A 25,695-nucleotide genomic window follows, 5' to 3' on the forward strand; every position below is an offset into this window, starting at 1 on the left:
TACCTAACATGGCTTTAGGCTGGGACACATCATATGTAGATTATGGGGGGATATTTAGATAGTAGATATTTAGTATAGCTATTGTAATTAATTTAGGGGGGATGTTAAACTAAATTAATTACTTTTCCATTAGTATGGTCAACAGAGATGTTTCCAAAAACAAGCATTTAGCATGTCATCCAAATAAGAAGTTTCAAGATAATATCCAGAACTGTCCATAGTCACCTGCAGTCATATTTTTAAACTACTCTCATTAATAATACACAAAATAATAGTCTAGATATTTTTGTACATTTATTACAATTGCTATTATAAATAGAATGCATGAGCCTGGTGTTTTCAGCACTCAAGTTTGGAATAATCTTCTCTATGCTTCATTTCTGCATTCTTTTTCACTATTAAGGGAAGCATGAACATGTTGACTCATAATTTGAGGTTCATGGAATGGAGTGTTTTTCTAGGATACTTTATCGAAGAATTAATTGATTCTACTCTGCCAAGGAGAATGATTTGTGCACCCTTTAGAATTTCTCTATCTTTAAGTTTGTTCACAAATCCACATTGAATAAATCGGATATTACTCTAAAAATAGGCATCTCTTAAGCACGCAATGTGGAATGCATAGTCCACTTGTACTTAATTCCCATCTGAAAGTTTTCTTTTGTTCTTCGTCGTCTTTGACATCAGTTTACATATGGATGATCATGTTAACTTAGGCTTATTTCATGCAATTTTTTGGGTATTCCATTGCATGATTTGTGTGCCTATTACACACTATTGTCTGAAATGTAGAAGATATTGTTACACCATCTCTTATTTAGGCTCTGATTTTAGTGGTATTTTATTTTTGGGTAAGGGTAGAGATTCATTTAACTGTAAAGGAGATATCACAACCAAAATCAAGATTGTGTTTTCTTCATTGTTCAAAGACTGCAAACCACATTTTGTGTTTTCATTAGGGAAATTAAGGATTAATTTTTAATATCTCTCTATGAAGCACATCTCTACTTAATACAATTGAAGTAGTCAATCTCCTCTTGTGTAAACTAGATAACTCCAATCTAAATGCCTTTAAATATGACTTGGCATGAGCATTAGTTTTCTTATTAAAGAAAAATAGAACCCCTTATGATAAAATTTCAAAATTGATGGAAAAACTAGTACTTGAGTGAACAACATTAAAACCATCCATGCCTTCAAGATCTGAATCTAATTCATCATTTTTCCTTTTGTCCCATTCATCTTCTGAGAAAATTTCATCAGCTTTCGGAGGTGGGGGAACTTTCAATTCATGTGCATTGGAAGGAATGGGCTTCTCAATGAAGTATATATTTTCAAGAACCTCTACTGTATTAAGCCGAGCTATAGGATCATAGAAAGCAAGTCTTTTCAAGATAGAAAAGGCACTCTCAAAACAATTTGGAACATGATTTTTCAAACCTAAATGAGAACTGTTACTAGGAAAATAAATCTTCTCAAAATCAGGAAGATTAGAAAATTCTTTCCAATTTTCCTCAGTTGGACTCCCAAGAACTCTAACCAGTCTGCTAAGTTGATCAACATTTGAAGTGCCAGGAAATAGAGGTTCCAAAATCAACAGCTCTCCAAAGATACAACCTAAGGACCATAAATCAACTTCTTTACCATAGATCGTTGCTCCATACAATAATTCTGGGGCTTGGTATGATCTATTTCCCACACTACAAGTGAGTTTAGAATCAACAATACCTTCATTTTCCACCCTAAATTTGAGCATGTAGGCTCTACAAAACCTTTAGAAGTTAATTCAATTGCAAAGGTTTAACTTACATCCCCCTTCATTTGGTAAATTTTTAGCATTAACACCATTATCCAATCTCCCTTCTCTCAAGGCATTCACGAGCATACCATATGGAGGTTCATACTCGATTATCAAAATTGTAACAGGCTCCCCTAATATCCTTTACTGCCCAAAATCAGTAACCTTGAGAATTCCATCAACCAAAATTAATAGATTTGAAGGCTTTGGGTTACAATAGACAACAAAATTAGCATGGTATCTAGTCACTCTTTGCAAGGCCTAAATCATCCACATCTTAACCTCTTTGTCAAGAATTCCCTTCCCATTCTCCTTTGTGGATTTTATAATATAATAAAGATCAAATTGAAAAAACCTCAATACTAAAACTTCATCTTCACGCTCTCTCCAAACCTTGTGTGAAGATATTTAGATTGAATTTACTAAAGTTTATGAGAAGAGGAGGGTAGAATGAAGAAGTTTGAAACTAATTGTGGATAGGGCTAATCAACCTATTTTGACTCATTTTGAAGAGTTCATGTGTCACTGGTGGATTCCTCGGCTTAATTTCTGCATTAGAATGCTCACTTTGACATGGGTAAGGGGTTATTTTTATGTTGGAAAACTTATTGCAGCATTGACATTTGCCCCTTGAGCCAAACGCTCACCTACCACCCTGACGTCCAGAATAGACAGAAAAGTTAATACGAGTAGGTGAGGTTTTTTCAAATTCTGAAAAGAGGGGGAAAACATTTTGCTGAAGACAAAAGGAATGTTTCTTCATTCATTCATTCATTAGAAAAAGTGCAGATCAAGCAGATCAGAAGAGAATTCGTAGAGCTGAGCAAAGAAAGAAGAGGAAGAAAGTTTGTGCCTGCAGTTGCATGTGTCTCCTCTATTCATTCTGTAAGTTTTTTGTTCTTTGGTTTTTTCTTGTTGAAATAGTGATTGCTCCAAGCACCTTTTTATGCAGCCATTAGAGTGGCAAGTTTAAAATTTCATTTAAGTTTGAAGTATTATCAGTTTAGGGTTATTTTAGGGTTTTTATGGTTGAAGCCAAATGCTCCCAGATTTTGTAATAGTTTAGTGAAAGATTGAATAGAAAGAAATGAAGCATACTTGAATCTATTGATCTTCCCTTGTATGTTGCATTTGAGAAATTTGTTTGAAAGCTTAAAGCTTTGGCTCTCTGGTTTTAATGGTGAAAGCATTCACGTTGAAATCTCTTAAGTTATAATTTCTTTGTTGGAGCCGAGCTCACTCGGCATCTATTGTTGCCGAGCATTTCCTTTGTGAGCTGGGCATACTCAACATTTTCTGTTGAGCTCCTCTTTGTGCCGAGTTCACTCGACACCTGTTTCCTATCACTCGGCACCTTCAAGTACCGAGCAAGTTCCGAGTAATTTCTGGCTCTCGGCACCTTCTTGTGCCAAGCACTTTTCTTCAAGTGTCGAGCAAACTTTTTAGGATTAGGGTTGTGAGTTGAAATTTTAATTTTAATTGATATTTCTCACATTTTATGCATCTTTCATGTGACTAGACTCAAAGCCTTATATCAAACTTGTGTTCTTTTACTCCCTTTTCAAGAGGTCTTAATGCTAGTTGTATGTATGTTTGCTACTATTGTTAAAATACGATCTTTAATATTGAAATTTCTTCATTGGAATCAAGTATTCATATTGTCTCTAATGAATATTCATATATTATATGTGATATAGTGACTAAACCCAAGATGTAGTCAACCATGTAATAACAAATTATGACTGATATGAATGAGATCATAAGAAAATAAGGCATCCCTGATAGAGTATTTACCACCCGTAAATCCACAACCCCATAATGCTCTTCCACCATTTCTCATTGACAACTAAAGACGGGAGGCCTCCAATAGACATGAAAGTAACAAAGCTAAAAATGAAGGAAATGTGAGATCCTCTAGCCAGTATGGAATTATAGGATGTACCAGCAATCAAGTATATGGTTCTTGTACAAGCTGTTAGAAAAATATAGATAACAAGCCTGATCCAATAATACCCAACATCTTTTCTCTTATTGACAAATGACCTACGTGTTAAAACATCACAGTGCATCAAGAAACTAGCTTGGGTACCCACAAAGTTTCTCCACACCCTCAATGTTGATCCAAGTGCTAAGTGCTCCTAGACCAAACATAAAAAAAATTAATCATATCTCTTCTTATTGGTTGAATCTTGAGGAGACCAACAGTAATGAGGAGAATTAATTTTTAAACTTTGATTATTACAAATAAATTAATAAACAAATATCTAGCATTGTAGTGTATACATGGAAAGATGTACAAGTGTTTATGATAGCATTTGATTCCATCAATACTTGCACAATTTTTTTTTATGGATTGAAAATATTCATTATCATAGTGTTGGTTTTCCTCTGCTTTATGCCCTTGTCTACATGAATTTTCCTCAATACCCTAATGCCGATTTTGCTAATTAGAATAAGAAATGGTGTGTACTACTACATTTAATCAATATTCTCATCTTTTTTGCAGGATATGTCTAGTAGGTTACGACATATTTCATTATTTGTTAGCTACTCAAAGAAATAGTGCCTATGCCATATTTTCATTTGGTAAGATCATTGATCCAAAACTATTGAAATTTTATCACCTTTACATTAAGACACAAATATTGTTCATTAAAATTTACATGGTTATGGAAGGCTCTCAATTTGCAATGTTTTCAAATTAATTTTAACTCCATTTTTGCAAAAGAAAGTTAGGACATTTTTTTTCTTTCCAAGGCTTTTTGTTTCTCTATTTTTGGGTTCACTTTATTATGCCTTTGGTTACCCTTGAAATCTTTGGACTCTTCCTTTTCTGAAAGATAAAGATATCTACATTTGGGTTATAGTAGGTAAATCTTTCCATAATGTCCCATCTAGAAACTGTTGTTTTTGTACAATAACATTAGAACTATCAGTAGATCTTGATTGCTTCGAGTGCATCACCATATAGCATTTTGATTTCCTTCATATGCATCATGCAAAAGAAATTAGTACAGATTGGAAAACAAGGTATTCTTTGAACGACACATTTCCTTCCATTATGTTCTTCTTTCCTGCTCCAAAACATAATACTCTAGAATTGTTTCATGAATTGCATAAACTAAAAATTGATTAGCTTTCAGAAATAGTATAGAAATATTATTTGTTTTCTTCTATAGGAGATAATAACATCATTCATAGTAAACTTCTTCTTACATAAATCTGCAAAAGTCACAGTAGCTTCTACTTGGCAAGTTCCCTTATGTATATTAGTGTATATTACTCATTTTAACTTCCAGTTAACTTAACTTGGGCTCTTCTAGTGCACGATACATGCAACAAGTACAATGCTCTCCACAAGTACATATTTCTTTGGAGCTTATATATTTACATTTCATAAAATACTATATAGCCCATAGCAATTGGAGATCAAACTAATTTCTTCTCCCTTTCTTGATAGGTCTTCAAAGGAAACTCAGGTTAGGACAAAATCATAACTTTAAAAAAATAGTCAAATACTCTCACCATACATTGATTCTCATGAATCACAAGTGAAATTTCCAATTCTTTTGTTGCTCGAAATTGTCATTTTTCTACTATATTGACATATACTCTAATTTATTGCATTATTGGCTTTCTCTTATCATTTTTGAAACTAACAACAACTCAAACAACATGGAAGTCATGAGTTGATTAAAGTGCTCTAATAGCAACAAGTATGTTACTTATCACATGTACTGTCAATCCTGTTCCCTCTCATTTTTTATCAAATCTAGATTTGCCACTCAAGAATAAGCCCATCTTTTCCAAAGTTGTCTTTCACATCTCTTCTAGTGTGTGTCAAATGCAACAAAGTACAATGCTCAAACAAGAACACATTTTGTTTGATTTTTTATATATTTACATTTGAAGAAATGTCATACAATACATAGCATTCAGAGTTCAAACTAATTTCTTCTTCCTTTTCTTATGGGCCTCCAAAGGAAACTCAAGTTAGGACAGCATCTCAACTTAAACAAAATAGTTAGACACTCTCACCATACATTACTTTCATGGATTCTAGGTGAGATTTCCAATTCTTTTGCTGTTGCAAATGTTCATTCTTTTGCTTATGTCCTATGAAGAATTACATTTTACTTGATACACACACACACACACACACTTTCATATGCATGCATTATTGGCTTACTCTCATTAGTTTTCCAATTGGTTGTGCTTTGGACAACATGGAAGTTGTTCGTCAAATAAAGTGCTCAAACAACAACAAACATGCCACTTATCACATGTATTTTCAGTCTTGTCCCCTTTCATATTCTATCAGTTATGGATGTGGCACATAAGATGCCAGCCCCTTCACTCATGATTTTGAAATTTCTGAATTTCTTGTATCTTTCTAAATTTCATGGTAAATGAATATGTTATATATATCATTAACATTTCAGATTGTATTCCATGATCTATTCTTAGTCTTCATTGTGTAAAAAATTCACACACAACTAAACAAAACATTTGGTTCAACTGGATCGACTAGGCAAATAAAATTTAGTGCCACCTTAGCTTCCTTTTCCTTAAGTGCTTATTAAAGATCATAATCGACTTAACCAAGAATAGAATCGACATCAGCAACTGCCCCATTATTCTATAGGCAATAGAATATTAAGATGGATCTCGATCTGGATCTTGCTTTGTGTTTACCCCTAAGCTGCTACCTTTGCCCAGCCTTCAAATGTAAAATTTTTAAAATGCAAGGAAAATTACAAGTTTTATGGCATACTCTTTGGCTAATTTATATTTTCTTACTTCATCTTCATTCAAAGAATACTACACCAATCACCAGTGGCAAGAAATATGATTTGATGCATCTCTTGATAGTATGTGAACTCTTGCTAGCATGTGAAAGGTTTAGGTAAATGAAACATAAATTCTTTCTTCTAGTCATACTGAAGTTTAAAATAAATATAATTTTTTAGTTCTTTTTGAGTGTCTTTAGTCTTTTTTTAAAAAATGAATTGGGTTGAATTTAGATTTGTGACTTTTTATTTTTTTACATTGAGTTTTATCAATGTTTAAAATCATGTTTCTTAGTCTGTAATTAAAACAAGCTTAAGCTCCATCTATATTTTCCAAACATCTATATGATGAGCTAGTAACCTTGAGTGTGGGATTTGAACATGCCAAAACCTAGCAGTATTTATCCATATAAGTCTCAACTCAACACCAATTTTCCTAATTACTGACTTAATATGTCTTGCCCCCTTCTTGTAGCTCATATTTGTAAAACCTTAGAGTATAAGTTTTCCTTATTTAAAAAGGTGCTAGCTCAATGGCAGAGCACTGCATTACAAGCAGGGGGTGGTGGGTGGTTCAAGTCCATCATGCCTTAATATGAATTAATTAATAATATTGTTGTTTATATTTAATAATATTATTTTATAAAATCATCTTTCTAATCATCTTAGAAAAGACAAAGAGTGACATTGTAGACATGTTAGTGAGATTAAAGACATTTTTATTTTTATAAAGACAAACCTATAATTGTCTCGAAGAGACGATAATGCTATTATTGTTTATTGCCTTTATGAGACAATAATTTAAGACAATAGTTTAAGACACTCACTTAAAGACAATACTTATGACAATATACAACTTTAGTTTTGTCTCTAGTTAAGATAATTGACTTCACAAATATTGTCTTAAAACCCCCCTTCATGTTGTAGTGATTTTTGTGATGATTTCTAACATTTGATGGATATTAGTTTCATAAAATTTGTGTACAAATAGCACAAAGTATTTGGATTTCAAATTTTTTTTGAAATTGTAATTTTGTTGATTTATAATATAATTATTATTATTTTTAATTGAAACAAAGGAAAAAAAAAGATTTTTGTAATAAAACAATAGTTGATTGTTTGATTGTATAATGAATGATGCATATGGTGTATTAGTTGAGTAGGTGGGCTTAAATTTAGGACAATCTTGCTTAAATTTAGGCCAATCTTGTTTAAATTTAGGCCAATCTCTATGATTAATTTTTTTTTAATTGTAGTTATTTGTTTGATGCAACAAGTGTTTGGTGGACTATTGTATGTTGATCACATATAAGTTCATGTGGACCACTTCTAATGAAATATGGGTCAAGAATTGACTAAAAGACAAAATATTTGAATATTTAACTAATTTATTAGTACTTGCAGGTAGGCTAAGTACTATTCTTTCATATTTTGAATTACAGACATTAACTAGTTATTAAATAAGCTCTATTATACCAATTAAAATTCATTGCATTTGATTTTTCATATAAATATTATGTTTCTCAATAAATACATGTCATGATATATATATATATATATATTCTAAATTTTAATTGATGAATGATTTAGACTCTTATATGAGGAATTGTGAGTTTGTGAGATATGATTCGTTATAAAATATTTAAATTGGTTTCACTTATCCTAATTTTGAGTACATTTATTATATATTTGTTTAAAGTGATTAAACTTTTGTTTTAACACTTGAATTATTCTATATAAATCTCTACAATAGAAAACTATATATTTTAATAAAAAAAATCAATAATTTGACATTAATTCTTTATAACAAGAGTGTTATTCCACTCAATTTTTATTTATTAGTGATTAAAATTGTGTTTGAATGAATTAGAATAATTTTATTTTTATTTATTAAAATTTGAATTTGAATACCAAAAGTACTTATTTGTTAAATATTAGAATTGATAAATATATTATTTTCATTCATCCAATACGAATATAAAATTTATTTATTAAAATGGCTCTTTCTATTTCCTTAATCGAAAATTTTAATATTATATTGTAATTTTTTTAACATAAAATATTATAAAACTAAATTGAATAACAAACATTGTTGTCTTAATTGTTATATTTAATATTATAATGATTATATGTGTAAATGTTATGTGAGTTAATATTTTGGTTACACATGAACCATATTTCCATAAGTACATCATTACTACATCATTGTATAAAATAAACTATATATAGAACATGTTTGTAAAACATTCAATATATTTATTAAAAATTATAAAAGCAAACATTAATATATTTCACACATATAATAAATATATAATAAAATTATAACTAAATTTGCATACAAAATTAAAACTAATACTATGTAAGGCAAGTACTAAGCCACTATGTGGCACTTGTTATAAAATGGTTGTGGTCTTCATTGTGTATCAAATCAGGTGATATTTTATCAAGGACTAAACAATGAATTTAGAATATTGTTGAGATGGATATTTTCTTTTGGAGTCTTAATGTTTCATCTTTTGAGCTATAGTGCCTACCCTCGTTCACATCTTTTCTGGACATTGTTGTTGTTATTATTAGACTATGATAGACTAGTTTTATGTTGAAGGATTAGTGGTATTGTTTTGAGACTATCAGACATTATGTTATGGATTTAGTGGATATATGATGAGATCATTTAGACTTTACATTTCATGTATGCAAAATGACCATTACATTGCTTTCAGTTATTGTTGATGATTAGTCAGATGGTTTATTATTTCATGTGCTTTATTATGGATACTTACCCCATACTTGCATGTGTATCATGTGTGTGTTTTCTTATTGTATGGCATTTCTGATATGGTTAAGGAAGGGAGTCGTAGTCACCTGCTTAGTTGGGATCTACACGATGCACCACTTCCTACCATTGTCTGTTTAGCTTAGCATTATATATTGTACGTACATGCATGGTTTTTCTACAGGTTGCAGGTACCGAGTATTAACTTCCCTGAATTTGCCAGGATGAGCGTACCCTATTATACTATCTCAATGATAAGAGAAGGGAGATAAATTCTCAAGTCCAAATCCCAAACCCTTAAACCAATTGTCCTAGTAAGGTAGGACAAGTATCTGGATATTTTACCCACTGAATGTGTTAGATGACATAATTCATGATTTTTAACCCTTTAGACTGATTTTGTGTGAAATGCTCTATGATGAGTTTTCATATTTTATCTTGGAGGTCTATGGTGAATTTTCTATTAATTAAGTCTTAATAAATAGATTTAATTAATAAATTAATTATTCGAGAAAATTAATATAAAATATCATGATCTTTGATATTTTGATTATAATTAATTAAATGAGAATTAATTGAGGAAAAAGGAATTAAATTAAAGAAAATTAGAAATTAAAATTAATAATAATAATAAAGTAATAAATAAATAATAATAAAAAAAGCTATAAAAAAATTAAAATGAAAGTTAAAAATATTTAAATAGAAATTATATAAAAAGTAAATTGGAGTTATAAGCTTGCATGGGAATTAACGCACCTTTTCATTTCTCATATGTCAACAACACGAGGGTTAGTGCATCAATTAAGCACATGGTGTCTATAACCCTATGACTCATCTAGAAGGTTGGAAAAGACCCATGCTTAGTTGGTGACACCTTCTAGCTGTTCCTAGAAGCATTCTAGATGTTTCCTGAGAGCTCTTTATATTCAGGCATTCCTAGAAGCTTAGACATAGCGTGGAGAGCATTTGGAGCATTGGAGGACTCGAGAACTCTGAAGAAGGGAGGAGCTTGCTCTGCGAGTTTTCTAAAGAAGAGTGAATTAGCATCAGAATCCGGGTAGATTCTTGTGATTTTACTTATGCTATTTCTACATCTTGCATTCCCTATCTTCTTCGTGTCTTCCATATGTCTTCTGAGGATTTTCCTATTTTAATTGTATGCATTCTCAATATGGGTAGTTAAATTTATTTGAGAATTTTATATGCATAGATCTGAAAAGAACACGGGGCTAGGGTTTAGATTCATAGTCAAACCCATTAGATTAATTAATGGAAAAAGTTTGAGATCAAGGATTATAGGAAAATTTTGAGAATTGGAATTTATATTTTGTGTATATAAATGTTTATTTTTTTTAAAAATCTGTAGACATATATATGTGTGTGTGTGTGTCTATAAGCTGTGACATTTGATTAAACTCTACACACACACACACACACACACACACACACACACACACACACACACACATATACATATATATACATACATACATATGTATATATACATATATATTTAATTAAAAGTCGAATGACATATATTTCGCAGTGAGCGAATGTTTTAAAAATTGCATCACGATTCATCTTTGAGAAAAGTGTTTTAAAAATGCTATTGAAAAATAATATTAAACATGTCTTTGGGTGGGTATATGACCCGTACCCTGTACGTCGAGCAGCGACAACATACCTGCGATCGCAGGCCTACGATGGCAGGCATGGTGGCCGCACAGCTTTTATAGCCGACAGTGACTATTATTAAACAGTAGTATGTGATTAAAGTTTTAATATGACATCAACCGAAATTTTGTAATTCAATTTTATATTTCATTTTTATATATAAAATGCATCAATTATATATATTTATATATATATATATGTATATATATATATATATATATATATATATATATATATATATATATATATATATATATGTAAGTATGTAAATATGTTAATTAATAAATTTAAATTATTATTATTTGATAAAGATATATATATTAAAGGTTCATCTTTTATAACGATGAGTTATTATATTAATTATTAAAGAAAGAATATGCAATTTAATTAATAATTTGGTGGGGGCCGTTTTCAAACAAAGACTATAATTGAAAGATGGATTTTAAGGGAAACTTTTATTCATCTAAAATAATACATGTATAAAATGTTCGTCCATTCATTCTCCAAACTTGGAAACATAAACTGAGACCTCTACACTTAATTCAAGTTGTAAATTCAGCAAAACCAAAACATGTGTTTGCATTGGGTATTCTTTATGCTATTGTTTTGGGTTTTGGGCTCACTAGTGTTGACCAATATAGGATGTCTACCAGAGGCTTGGGGTTTATGTGATTGTGATGTCATGATGATATTTTAATCTCGATCTTTATAAACCCAACCATGGTTATGTGATGGAATGCTCTATGTATTGGTTGTAATTACTGATTGTTATAGTTAAGATTCTTATGTATGAGACACTTGGCTTAACCATTTTTGGTCATCGATCAGTTATCCTTGGTTATTGTCTAGTCGCCATGATGGGACTGATATATGGATTTATTCTTGATGATGTCATGTTATGACATGTTTTGACTCAACCATTTTGGAGTCTTCAATCAGTATGATTGAGATATATTTTGGTTATTGAGAACCATTGGATACTTTTCATTATTAGTGAAACTTTAGTTGCCAATAGAGAGCTGTTGTGTTCATGATTTTCTATGGATATTTGCTCATGGAGATTTGATGCTTTTATGCATATTTGATGATTTTATTATGGATTATCTTTTGTGATTTTGAGATTTATGATTCCATGAGCTTAGGGTAGGATATATGTATGTAGTGTCGGGAAGTGGCTTGCAATGAGGGCGGGGGCCCTAAGAGGCTGCTAGGGTAACTCATTGTAAGTTGGATTAATAAGTGATAACATTCACACCTAATACTAACTGAATAAACCTAAAAAGATAAGTGTTTTGGTTCTCGCCCATGCCTTGAGTGCTTGTATAGGCTAGGATGAGAGTAGTGAGAACACATGGTTACGACCTTGCATTCCATAGTATGCCTCGTCAGTATGAGAGGATACTAGTGGCCGCATGAGATCAGTATGGACCCGTGGAGTTTAGCTAACTGCTAGGGTAACTTGTACGTGATAAATGCGATGACACTTTCCCACTTGCATAATAGGTTTCTACATGTCTTTGTGTGCCTCTGGGATTAGATGTTGGTTTTTGTGCTTGGAACCTTTGAGTTAGTATACTTTTAGGATTCCTAGACTTGCAGAGATTTATGTTATGTGTTTTGGATAGCCTATTTAGGGCTTGAGATTATCTCCTCAGCACGGTAGGTGTGGACCACTTAGGTACCACGTGGTTGGGTGGTAGTGTTTTTTCACTCTTATCATTTGAGATTCATTGAGACATCATGGCTGATGCGTCCTTCATGATGGTGGATATGTATCCTTTCATTGATGATTAGCATATGTTAGATAATGTTATCTTATGCTTATATTTGCATGTTAGTTTACTTCCTGCATATGATATAGTATATGTTAGGAGTGACATTCCTACTATGTTAATATCGATGATCTCTTCGGTGATTTGGAATGTTATGCATGGAGGGATGGCTAGGGCCCACAATGGTCTAATGATACTATTAACAGTTGGGAGGAACCGTGCACTTAGTTTATTATGTTTGATCTTTATGATGGATGTATATCTTCTATGATGATGTATCATGTATAACATGTGATTATCTTTACTTTGATGTATCATGGATTAGAATAGGATGATGTACCTTATTCTACATATGTATATTCATTTTAGCTTTTTCATACCCTGTGACATGTACAGTGGATGATTGAGCATTTGAAATGTAATGTATAAACATTGGACTTATCATTATTATTTCATGTGGATGTTGTACTAGATGGATTCATTAATGTTAGTTGACTTGGATGTAATTCAACATTAAGGGATCTTAAAGAATGTAACCAGTTGTGTATGTTATGTTTACTTTTAGATGGACATTGCTATTGCTTCCGTTATGGTGCATGAGTTATATGTGGTATTTAATTTCATGTTTAAAAAAAAAAATGCTACCAAACTTAGTGAAATATTAGGTTAATTCTTTGGATCCCTTGGTGGGGCATTATATTTGGTATCAGAGCACGAGTTTCTACATTGGGAGCTCTGGGTATTTTGGAACAAACTGGAACTTGAACTATTAAGTGTATCTTTTCAAACTTGAAACTAGGTGAACTGAAACAAAACTTGAACTGTTACTTGTATATTTTTCATACTTCAACACTTAGTTTCAAAACTGAAAATTTTACTTAAACCTAAACATAGAATTGAACTTAGTCTATTGCAAACATGTGCCTTTGATTTTAATAGAACTTTGTACTACTATAGGATGGTATTCGAGACTAGGTCTTCTGTTAGAGGCCATGGTAGAGGCCGTGGTCATGGCAAAGCTATCAGTGTCCATGAGTATGCCCATGAGGGATTGGCTCATGTAGAGAGCAGGGAAGAGCACACTAGTAGGCAGCAGGAAGAGAGCTGTAGAGAGGACCAAGCTGAGTTTGAAGAGGTTGGTTTGAGATAGATGATGCAGACTATTCTAGAACATCTACCTCATGTTCAAGAATAGCCCAAAGTGCATCAAATAGAACAAGAGCATAGACCCAGGTCTAGGAGTCCTCGAAAGGATCATCAGAGGTCTATTGTGTCCACTCAGATGAAGGATCTTTCAAGATCCAAGGTCAGGCCTTTCAATGGGCAAGGTTCTGGTTATGTGGCCGAGCAATGGCTTATTTCCCTTGACAGGATTTTTGCCATGCAAGATTTTGATAGCAATGTTAAGGCAAGATTTGTGATCACTAATTTAGAGAATTTTTGGGCCACTTGGTGGACAATTGAGGAGAAGAAGCTGGGAATCGATATGAGCAGTGTTATGTGGGAACTATTCTTGGAAAGTTTTCGTGAATGATTCCTACCAGAGGAATGGAATCAGCAAAGGGCAGATGAATTTCATAACCTCAGACAGTACACTATGTCAGTGACTGAGTATGAGCATAAGTTTTATGAACTCATGTCTTTTTCAAGGTTCAGTGAAAATTCAACTCAGTTAACACAACCTTTTATTAGGGGTTTGAATAACAGTATAATTGGGGGTGTCAAGGTGTTTGAGCCAAAAACCCTCAAGGATGTGGTACATTGAGCAATCCTTGTTGAGCAAAGTGTCAACCTTGGTCAAGGAGGTTTTGTAGGAGCGCCAACAGCATCAAGATCTAAAGGCAACTACAATTCAGGTGGTAACAAGAAGTTTTCTAAGGGGAAACAGTATCAACAACGGTCTCAACAGACACAGCAATAGAAGGGATCAAATTCTTAGGCTCAAGGTGGTGGAAAAGGTTCTAATTCCAAGAACAACTGCAATGCTCAATGCAATAAACAAAATCAGCCCAATCAGCCAGCTCAGAGTAGCCAGTCTTTTGTTAGCAGGAATAGTCATCAGCAATCAAATGTACCACCTATGGGTAGAGGATCTGGCAAAAATATAGAATTTTTTTCATGTGGTCAGATTGGACATTATGCAGCTCAGTGTCCAGAATGAGCACCTCAGTTTTCAGGACCTAGACCTACAGTTTCAGAGCCTACAGTTGGTGATGCAGGTAGAGCCCATAGAGTTTTTGCAGCAGTTGATCACTGTCAGGCAGATCATCAGGGAACAGTGGTTGAAACCACAGGTGCTATTAGAGGTATATCTCTTTCAGTATCTTTTGATTCCGTCACTACAGATTCATTTATTTCACCATCTATAGTTTCTAAGTGTAAGCTGGATGCGGTGAAGCAAGATCGTGGTTGGCAAGTGGAACTAGCCTCAGGCATTAAGGTCTCCATAGATTCTGTAGTTCATAAGTGCAAGCTTAGCTTAGGAAGCTTTGATACTGTAGTGGATCTTCAAATCATACCCCTTGGTTCCTATGATGTGGTTTTAGGCATGGACTGGCTTGGATCTCATAGAGCCAGTATAGATTGTAGGAAGAAGACTATTATGTGCCAAGATGACCAAGGGAATGAAGTGAAGATAGTTGGGATACCAAGGCCTATATCTCTGCAGATGATTTTTGCTATGCAATTGAAGCGAAGTTTTCATAAGGGATGTCAGATATTTTCTGTTATGGTAAATGATCTTGATGAGGAAGATCCTGTGAGGAAGACTTTAGATCACCCGATTTTACAGGAGTACACAGATGTCTTTCCAAGGGAGGTTCCAGGCATGCCTCCAAAGAGGGACATTGATTTTAGCATTGATCTGATTCCTAGAGCGGAGCCTATCTCTAAAGCTCCTTATCGCATGACTACATAGGAATTGGGTGAGCTACGTCTTTAGCTTGAGGAACTTCTGGCCAAAGGGAGCATTCAACCTAGCGTATCACCATGTGGAGCTCCAGTGCTCTTTGTGAAGAAGAAAGATAGTTCTTTACGCCTTTGTATCGACTACAGACAGTTGAATAAGGTGACGATTAAGAACAGGTATCCTTTGCCCAGGATTGATGACTTATTTGATCAGATCAAGGGAGCTACAGTATTCTCCAAGATTTACCTTAAGTCAGGACACCACCAGCTTCGCATCAAGGAAGCAAATATTCACAAGACCGCTTTTTGAACTCGCTATGGGCATTATGAGTTCACAGTGGTACCTTTTGGCTTGACTAATGCTCCATCAGTTTTCATGAGTTTGATGAATGGTGTGTTCCGATCTTATCTGGACAGGTTTGTACTTGTGTTTCTTGATGACATATTGATATATTCTAAGACTCAGAAGGAGCATGAGGAACACCTACGGTTGGTATTGTAGTGTTTGAGAGACAATTAGCTTTATGCCAATGCAACTAAGTGTGAATTCTTCAAGTCAGAGATTTAGTATTTAGGACATGTTATTTTAGGCGATGGTATTTTAGTGGATCCTACAAAGATTTAGGTGATAATAGATTGGCTGACACCGACTAATGTGTCAGAGATTCATAGTTTCATGGGTTTAGCTAGTTATTATCATAGATTTGTCCAGAACTTCTCTAGGATAGCACATTCTATCACTTCTCTTCAAAGGAAAGGGAAGAAGTTTGTATGGATAGAGAAATGTGAGGAAGCTTTCCAGAAGCTCAAGGAGCTTTTGACCAGTGCACCAATTTTAGCCGTACCTAATCCAGAAGGTGATTTCATGGTGTGTACAGATGCTTCTCTTGAAGGGATTGGGGCAGTGTTGATGCAGAATGGATGAGTGATTGCATATGAATCATGTAAGCTCAAGGATCATGAGTTAAATTATCCTATGCATGATCTTGAGTTAGTAGCAGTAGTTCATGCTTTGACAAGGTGGAGATATTTCTTGTTGGGGCACAGATTTGAGCTACATAGTGATCATCGTAGTCTTCAGTACATTTTCAGTCCGCCTAATTTGAATGCTCGCTAGAGGTGATGGATGGAATTTCTATGCGAGTATGATTTTGAGGTTAAGTACATTCAGGGGAAGGAGAATGTGATGGTGGATGCTTTGAGTCGCAGGAGACATGTGGTATCATCCATGACTCTTAGTGTGGATTTGAGGAGTCAAATTCTTTAGCTACTTGGGAGGATGCAGCTAGATTATGGGAGTTATATCCCTACTTGTTTGTAGGCTTCTAGGAGTAAGCCTAATCCAAGGGGGGGTGGATGTAGTGCCTACCCTCGTTCACATCTTTTCTGGACATTGTTGTTGTTATTATTAGACTATGATAGACTAGTTTTATGTTGAAGGATTAGTGGTATTGTTTTGACACTATCAGACATTATGTTATGGATTCAGTGGATATATGATGAGATCATTTAGACTTTACATTTCATGTATTCATGATAACCATTACATTGCTTTCAGTTATTGTTGATGATTAGTTAGATGGTTTATTATTTCATGTGCTTTATTATGGATACTTACCCCATACTTACATGTGTATGGTGTGCGTATTTTCTTATTGTATGGCATTTCTAATATGGTTAAGGAAGGGAGTCGTAGTCACCTACTTAGTTGGGATCTACACGATGCACCACTTCCTGCCATTTTCTGTTTAGCTTAGCATTATATATATTGTATGTACATGCATGGTTTTTCTGCAGGTTGCAGGTACTGGGTATCGACTTCCCTGAATTTGCCAGGATGAGCATACCCTATTATACTATCTCAATGATAAGAGAAGGGAGATAAATTCTCAAATCCAAATCCCAAACCCTTAAACCAATTGTCCTAGTAAGGTAGGACAAGTATCTGGATCTTTTGCCCACCGAATGTGTCAGATGACATAATTCGTGATTTTTAACCCTTTAGACTGATTTTGTGTGAATTGTTCTATGATGAGTTTTAATATTTTATCTTGGAGGTCTATGGTGAGTTTTCTATTAATTAAGCCTTAATAAATAGATTTAATTAATAAATTAATTATTTGAGAAAATTAATATAAAATATCATGATCTTTGATATTTTGATTATAATTAATTAAATGAGAATTAATTGAGAAAAAAGGAATTAAATAAAAGAAAATTAGAAATTAATAATAATAAAAAATAATAATAATAATAAAGTAATAAATAAATAATAATAATAAAAGTTATAAAAAAAAAAAAAATGAAAGTTATAAATATTTAAATAGAAATTATATAAAAAGTAAATTGGAGTTATAAGCTTGTATGGGAATTAATGCACCTTTTCATTTCTCATATGTCAACAACACGGGGATTAGTGCATCAATTAAGCACATGGTGTCTACAACCCTATGACTCATCTAGAAGGTTGGAAAAGACCCATGCTTAGTTGGTGACACCTTCTAGCTGTTTCTAGAAGCATTCTAGATGTTTCCTGAGAGCTCTTTATATTCAGGCATTCCTAGAAGCTTAGACATAGCGTGGAGAGCATTTGGAGCATTGGAGGACTTGAGAACTCTGAAGAAGGGAGGAGCTTGCTTTGCGGGTTTTCTGAGGAAGAGAAAATTAGCATCAGAATCCGGGTAGATTCTTGTGATTTTACTTATGCTATTTCCAAATCTTGCATTCCATATCTTCTTTGTGTCTTCCATATGTCTTTTGAGGATTTTCCTATTTTAATTGTATGCATTCTCAATATGGGTAGTTAAATTTATTTGAGAATTTTATATTCATAGATTTGAAAAGAACACGGGGCTAGGGTTTAGATTCATAGTCAAACCCATTAGATTAATTAATGGAGAAAGTTTGAGATCAAGGATTATAGGAAAATTTTGAGAATTGGAATTTATATTTTGTGTATATAAATGTTTTTTTTTTAAAAAATCTGCAGAGATATATGTATATATATACATATATATATATACATATATATATATACATATATATATATACATATATATATATATATACACATATATATAAGTATATATATATATATACATATATATATATATGTATATATATATATACAATTATATATATATATATGTGTGTGTGTGTGTGTGTCTATATGCTATGATATTTGATTAAACTCTGTATGTATATATATATATATCTGTGTGTGTGTGTGTATATATATATATATACACACACATATATATACTTATATATATATACATACATATGTATATATACATATATATTTAATTAAAAGTTGAATGACATATATTTCATAGCGAGCAAATATTTTAAAAATCGCATCGCAATTCATCTCTGAGAAAATAATTTTTAAAATGCTATTGAAAAACAATATTAAACATGTCTTTGGGCGAGTATATGACCTGTACCCTATACGTCGGGCAGCGACAACATACGTGTGGTCGCAGGTACTGCGACTACTGTCACAAGCCTGCGACGACAAGCATGGTGGCCGCACGGCTTTTATAGCCGACGGTGACTGTTATTAAACAGTAGTATGTGATTAAAGTTTTAATATGACATCAACCAAAATTTTGTAATTCGATTTTATATTTCATTTTTTTATATAAAATGCATCAATTATATATATTTATATATATATATGTATATATATATTTAAATTTAAATATAAATATATATATATGTGTATGTATGTAAGTATTTAAATATGTTAATTTATAAATTTAAATTATTATTATTTGATAAAGATATATATATATATATATATATTAATGGTTCATCTTTTATAACGATGAGTTATTATATTAATTATTAAAGAAAGAATATGCAATTTAATTAATAATTTGGTGGGGGGCGTTTTCAAACAAAGATTATAATTGAAAGATGGATTTTAAGGGAAATTTTTATTCATCTAAAATAATACATGTATAAAATGTTCCTCCATTCATTCTCCAAACTTGGAAACATAAACTGAGACCTCTACACTTAATTCAAGTTGTAAATTTAGCAAAACCAAAACATGTGTTTGCATTGGGTATTCTTTATGCTATTGTTTTGAGTTTTGGGTTGACTAGTGTTGATGAGTATAGGACATTTACCAGAGGCTTGGGGGTTATGTGATTGTGATGTCATGATGATGTTTTAATCTCGATCTGTATAAACCCAACCATGGTTATGTGATGGAATGCTCTATGTATTGGTTGTAATTATTGATTGTTATAGTTAAGATTCTTATGTATGAGACACTTGACTTAACCATTTTTGGTCATCGATCAGTTATCCTTAGTTATTTTCTAGTGGCCATGATGGGACTGAAATATGGATTTATTCTTGATGATGTCATGTTGTGACATGTTTTGACTCAACCATTTTGGAGTCTTCGATCAGTACGATTGAGATATATTTTGGTTATTGAGAACCATTGGATACTTTTGATTATCAGTGAAACTTCAGTTGCCAATAGAGAGCTGTTGTGTTCATGATTTTATATGGATATTTGCTCATGGAGATTTGATTCTTTTATGCATATTTGATGATTTTATTATGGATTATCTTTTGTGATTTTGAGATTTATGATTCCATGAGCTTAGGGTAGGATATCTGTATGTAGTGTTGAGAAGTGGCTTGCAATGGGGGCCGGGGCCCTAAGAGGCTACCAGGGTAACTCATTGTAAGTTGGATTAATAAGTGATAACATTCACACCTAATACTAATTGAATAAACCTAAAAAGATAAGTTTTTTGGTTCTCGCCCATGCCTTGAGTGCTTGTACAGGCTAGGATGGGAGTAGTGAGAATGCATGGTTGCGACCTTGCATTCCATAGTATGCCTCATCAGTATGAGAGGATACTAGTGGCCTCGTGAGATTAGTATGGACCCGTGGAGTTTAGCTAACTACTAGGGTAACTTGTACATGATAAATGCGATGACACTTTCCCGCTTGCATAGTAGGTTCCTACATGTCTTTGTGTACCTATGGGATTAGATGTTGATTTTTGTGCTTGGAACCTTTGAGTTAGTATACTTTTAGGATTCTTGGACTTGCAGAGATTTATGTTATGTGTTTTGGATAGCCTGTTTGGGACTTGAGATTATCTCCTCAGCACGGTGGGAGCGGACCACTTAGGTACCACGTGGTTGGGTGGTAGTGTTTTTCCACTCTTATCATTTGAGATTCATTGAGACATCCTGGCTGATGCGTCCTTCATGATGGTGGATATGTATCCTTTCATTGATGATTAGCATATGTTAGATGATGTTATCTTATGCTTATATTTGCATGTTAGTTTACTTCCTGCATATGATATAGTATATGTTAGGAGTGACATTCCTACTATGTTAATATTGATGATCTCTTTGGTGGTTTGGAATGTTATGCACGGAGGGATGGCTAGGGCCCACGATGGTCTAATGATGCTATTAACGGTCAAGAGGAACCCTGCACTTAGTTTATTATGTTTGATCTTTATGATGGATGTATATCTTCTATGATGATGTATCATGTATGTCATGTGATTATCTTTACTTTGATGTATCATGGATTAGAATAGGATGATGTACCTTATTCTACATATGTATATTGTTTTTAGCTTTTTCATACCCTATGACATGTACAGTGGATGATTGAGCATTTGAAATGTAATGTATAAACATTGGACTTATCATTATTATTTCATGTGGATGTTGTACTGGATGGATTCATTAATGTTAGTTGACTTGGATGTAATTCAACGTTAAGGGATCTTAAAGAATGTAACTAGTTGTGTATGTTATGGTTACTTTTAGATGGACATTTCTATTGCTTCCGTTATGGTGCATGAGTTATATGTGGTATTTACTTTCATGTTAAAAAAAAAAATGCTACCAAACTTAGTGAAATTCTAGGTTAATTCTTTGGATCCCTTGGCGAGGCATTACATGAGCACCAACTAGATGTGACGGATCATTTGAATATTTAGAGAAATAAGATATTATTAATCAAAACCTACGAGATATATATTACTTGTGTGCATGTGTGTTATTTACTTGTTCCTTGTATGGTCAAAGTTTATAAAATTTGAGCTCCCTTTTCTTCATAAAAATATTTTGCTCAATTTTAAATATTTAATAAATAATTAAAATTATGTTAAGTAATTTAATTGACCTCCTTGTTTATATCTTCGAAATGAGACTATTTTCATGAATAGAAATAAATAATTCTCTAAGTTATGTCTTGTTGATTCAAATGTTAAAATTCCCAATTCAATAGGTTCTTAATGTTAAAAAAAGGCATTCATGATTTAAATATACAAAAATGTTCACTATTTGAACACTCATAACCAAATAGATTTGGAGTGCTTAAAATATAGTGCACATAGCCAAATTAATTATGAGTACTATTAAAATGAATACCCATAACTTGGAAAGTGTAAATACTGAGAAAAATACCTTTCAACTCTGAAAATTCAAAATCATGATCCACTTAAATTTTATGAATGCTGAAAAAATTAGCATACATAATTAAATGGAGTAGTTAACTATTAAAAATGAACAACATAGATTTGAAAGGTTGTGATTGCTCAAAATATGAGTGGGCAAAACTGGAAGAGATTTTGAAAACCAAAATCTTGAGCTTCTTGAAATCCCAATTAAAACATCATGGAAGCATTTAGAAATCAAAATGAAAGAAAAAGGTATTTAAGAGATTGATGAATTTACATCCATAAAAGTACATATGCATGATTGACAAAGAAATATGAATGTTAGATTTGAGAAATCTATGGATAATGACCATTTAGATAGAGAAGGAATTCAGAGCCATGGAAAAATGTAAAGACTTTCCTCTTTGTACAAATGCCACATAGGAAAACTTCCATCAATTGCAGAAAGTCAAAGTCAATTATCAACTACATATTCAATCTATTATTCCAATAATTGTATAACCTTACACCAATAATTTTTAACTATATGTGAATTAAAAAGATACACTAAAAACTACATTTTATAAGACAAGTATCAACCAAAGCTAATGTACCCATCATGTCATCACATGACTATGCCATTAAAGAATGCATTTAGAAAGTCAACATGTATGTCAAACTTCATTACAACAAAGAGATACATCGTACATAATTCCAAAGTGTCATACATCAATGGGCATCATAGAAAATGTCGACCTACATGTCAAACCTAGTGTCTTAGAACTAGTGGATCGGATGGATGTGGTGCATCCATGAAACCAACTACAAGTACATATGCCTAATGTAGAACATAATCACGGATGTAGTAGGAAAAAAAAGAAGTGACTAATCATGAATACAAGAACCCTTTCATGATTATTCTCACAAAATGAAATGAAATAAACACATGAAATACATGGTACAATTTCTTCCCAACAAAACATTTCAAGTCAACATAAGGACTAAAAATTTAATCATTAATTTACTCCATTTGCATGATGGTCATATCTCCTATTATTCATTAAATGGTCCTAAGAGATTGATATTATATCTGAATGACTTAAACAACTCAGATCCAACTAAGAGTGTTTTTTCAATAATAAGAAAAAAATCAAATGGGTTAAATTCAACAATTATAATGAATAAATAACATCTTAACAAAGATACCCTATACAAAGTTTAGAAACTCATAATAAGAATTAAAGATAGGCAAAGCTTTCCAAAACACTTACAATTTCACCTAGTAAGAGACATGTTTATTCTATTTATCAGCAATACTAGAGTTTTAAGAAAGAACTCCATATTTCAACCAACTATACAAAATGTAAATTGATAAGCATGACTATTGGTGGTATTCCTATGGGGAAGTATCCTTGAATTTTTAGAGACATGATTCATAGGTTGTGCGTTGTATTCATGATAGAGATGATCATTGATGTCAACATACTGGTTGTTCTATGAAGACTAGAAGATAAGCATATAGAGTTTAGTTTTGTAAGGTTCAAGGAATGCATATGAAATAATATGAAAAAAAAGTTTCTATGTACCATTTACTATTATTTGGATTGTATTTCCTAACAAAGATGGAATCTAGTCATGAAAACTTGGGCAAAGATAGAAGCATGATGAACATCTTGTCATCAAATGTGTACATCTAGATGAGCATTGCATGAAGAGTTATGAAGACTATGAGTTGACAATTTGTTTATAATTGTAAAAAGTGTAAAGATGGCATGTAGCATGTAATTGTAATATCTTAAGATGGTCCTATTATTATTGTAAAATGAGAAAGCCTCAAGGCCAAATAAATAATATTTTTTAGGACTTAGTATAATCGAAGGATGCTTTCTTTGCTTGTAATGATCCAAAGTAGATATTCTTTAATGCAAGTACATTTGAACTTGAACTACATGTGAGATCCAATGAACCTGATAAAATATATCTTTTTCTCATAAAAAAATTTGGTGTAGTGACGCACGATGAGAGGACCAAGAACTATATCTGGCAAAGAATTTGTTGCTGGATAGTGTAGATGTACAAATGTATTATTCAACGAGGATGGTACAAAAGCTATTTAGAGAGTAGGTTCAACGATCTTCCTAATCAACTCCTAATAGGATTGGCACAACGCCTAACATAGTTGGAATCTCTTAATAGGGATTCAAAGTCTCCTACCAGGGATAGATATGTACTCGATGTATTTTATTGACTCCTAATGAGGTCCATCCTCTAACAAGGAACTTATATATTAGTACATCATTTTGTGGGTACTATCCCCACGAGGGTTTTCCTTCTGATCAAGGCTTTCCCTAGTTAATAGATATGGTGTTATTATTTATGGTGATTTTTCTATAGTTTTTGCATCTACTATTTACATGTTTTTCAATTAATAAGGATATTGAGAGTTATTTTAATTGCATAACTAATTCACTCCCCTCATGCCATGCTCCTCCTCTTAGCTATCTTGATGAAAATTAATTTCTAATAATTAGTATCAAAGCATTAGGTCCTTGAAGGAAAAGCTTAACATCTTAAGGATATATATGGCATAGTTCAGGAAAGAAAGTGTGAAGTTTGATGGAGTTAACTATGACAGTTAGAAGGAAAAGATGAAGAAACATTTTCTATTCATGGGTCTAGGTTATTTATTGATTACTAAGAATTAAAAGGATTTGATTTAAGAAGACAAGCTTGAAGGTTGTGATGGAAATTAGAACAATGTATTCAAGTTCAATATGATCTCTAGAAGTGGTATTATTGCCTCTTTGCAAAATTGAATTCACTCTAGTAAAAACATTAAGATTAGCTCATGAAATTTGGATTTCTTTGCAAGTTACATTTTAAGGAGGTGATCATGCTCAGAAGGATACATTACAAAATTGCATATGCCTATATTAAGATGCTAAAATTATGGAAGATGAATATGTAAGCAGTTATTTTGGTAGAATAGAAGAAACTGTTGCACGTGTTAAAACTTGTGGGGGATCTAAATCTGATGATGAGGTTATCAAGAAAATATTGAAGACTTTGACTCTTGCATATAGACTATATGTCCACCCATTATTTATTTTTTTGTTAGATTTATTAAACTCTTTTATGCCTATTTCATGGATGTGTTAGTTTCAAGAATATTATTTCATAACTTGGACTAGGGATATATCAAAAATGATTACTTAGTTGACTATATTTCATGTGTTATTTAATGATTATGGTTTCTAATGCATTAATAACACTTTAATGATTTGTAGTTAATAAATGTGATTTCTTTCATAGCAATGTCAGATGATGCTTTAATGATGATTACTTCATATTCGTAATGATGCATTATTTTATCTGAGCATTTGATGTTTGACTTATAATTATTATGGTGCTTACCCCATACTTGCATGTGTATGATGCATGTGTCTATTTTATCTTTCTATTTGTTATATTTGATGTGGTTAAGGAGGGAGTCATAGTCACCTGCTAGTCGGAATCTACGTGATGTACCACTCTCCGCCAT

The 25,695-nt window shown here is 32.5% G+C and overlaps 1 pseudogene; it reads right to left on the reverse strand.

Moving 5' to 3' along the window:
* Positions 1–1,126: 1,126 nt before the first annotated feature.
* LOC149554588 (cyclin-dependent kinase F-1-like) lies at positions 1,127–25,695 on the reverse strand (annotated as a pseudogene).

This window comes from Cupressus sempervirens, chromosome 5 (genome assembly GCF_028749045.1).
Source record: "Cupressus sempervirens isolate cs-2001-9-10 chromosome 5, ASM2874904v1, whole genome shotgun sequence".
Taxonomy (NCBI): Eukaryota; Viridiplantae; Streptophyta; class Pinopsida; order Cupressales; family Cupressaceae; genus Cupressus; species Cupressus sempervirens.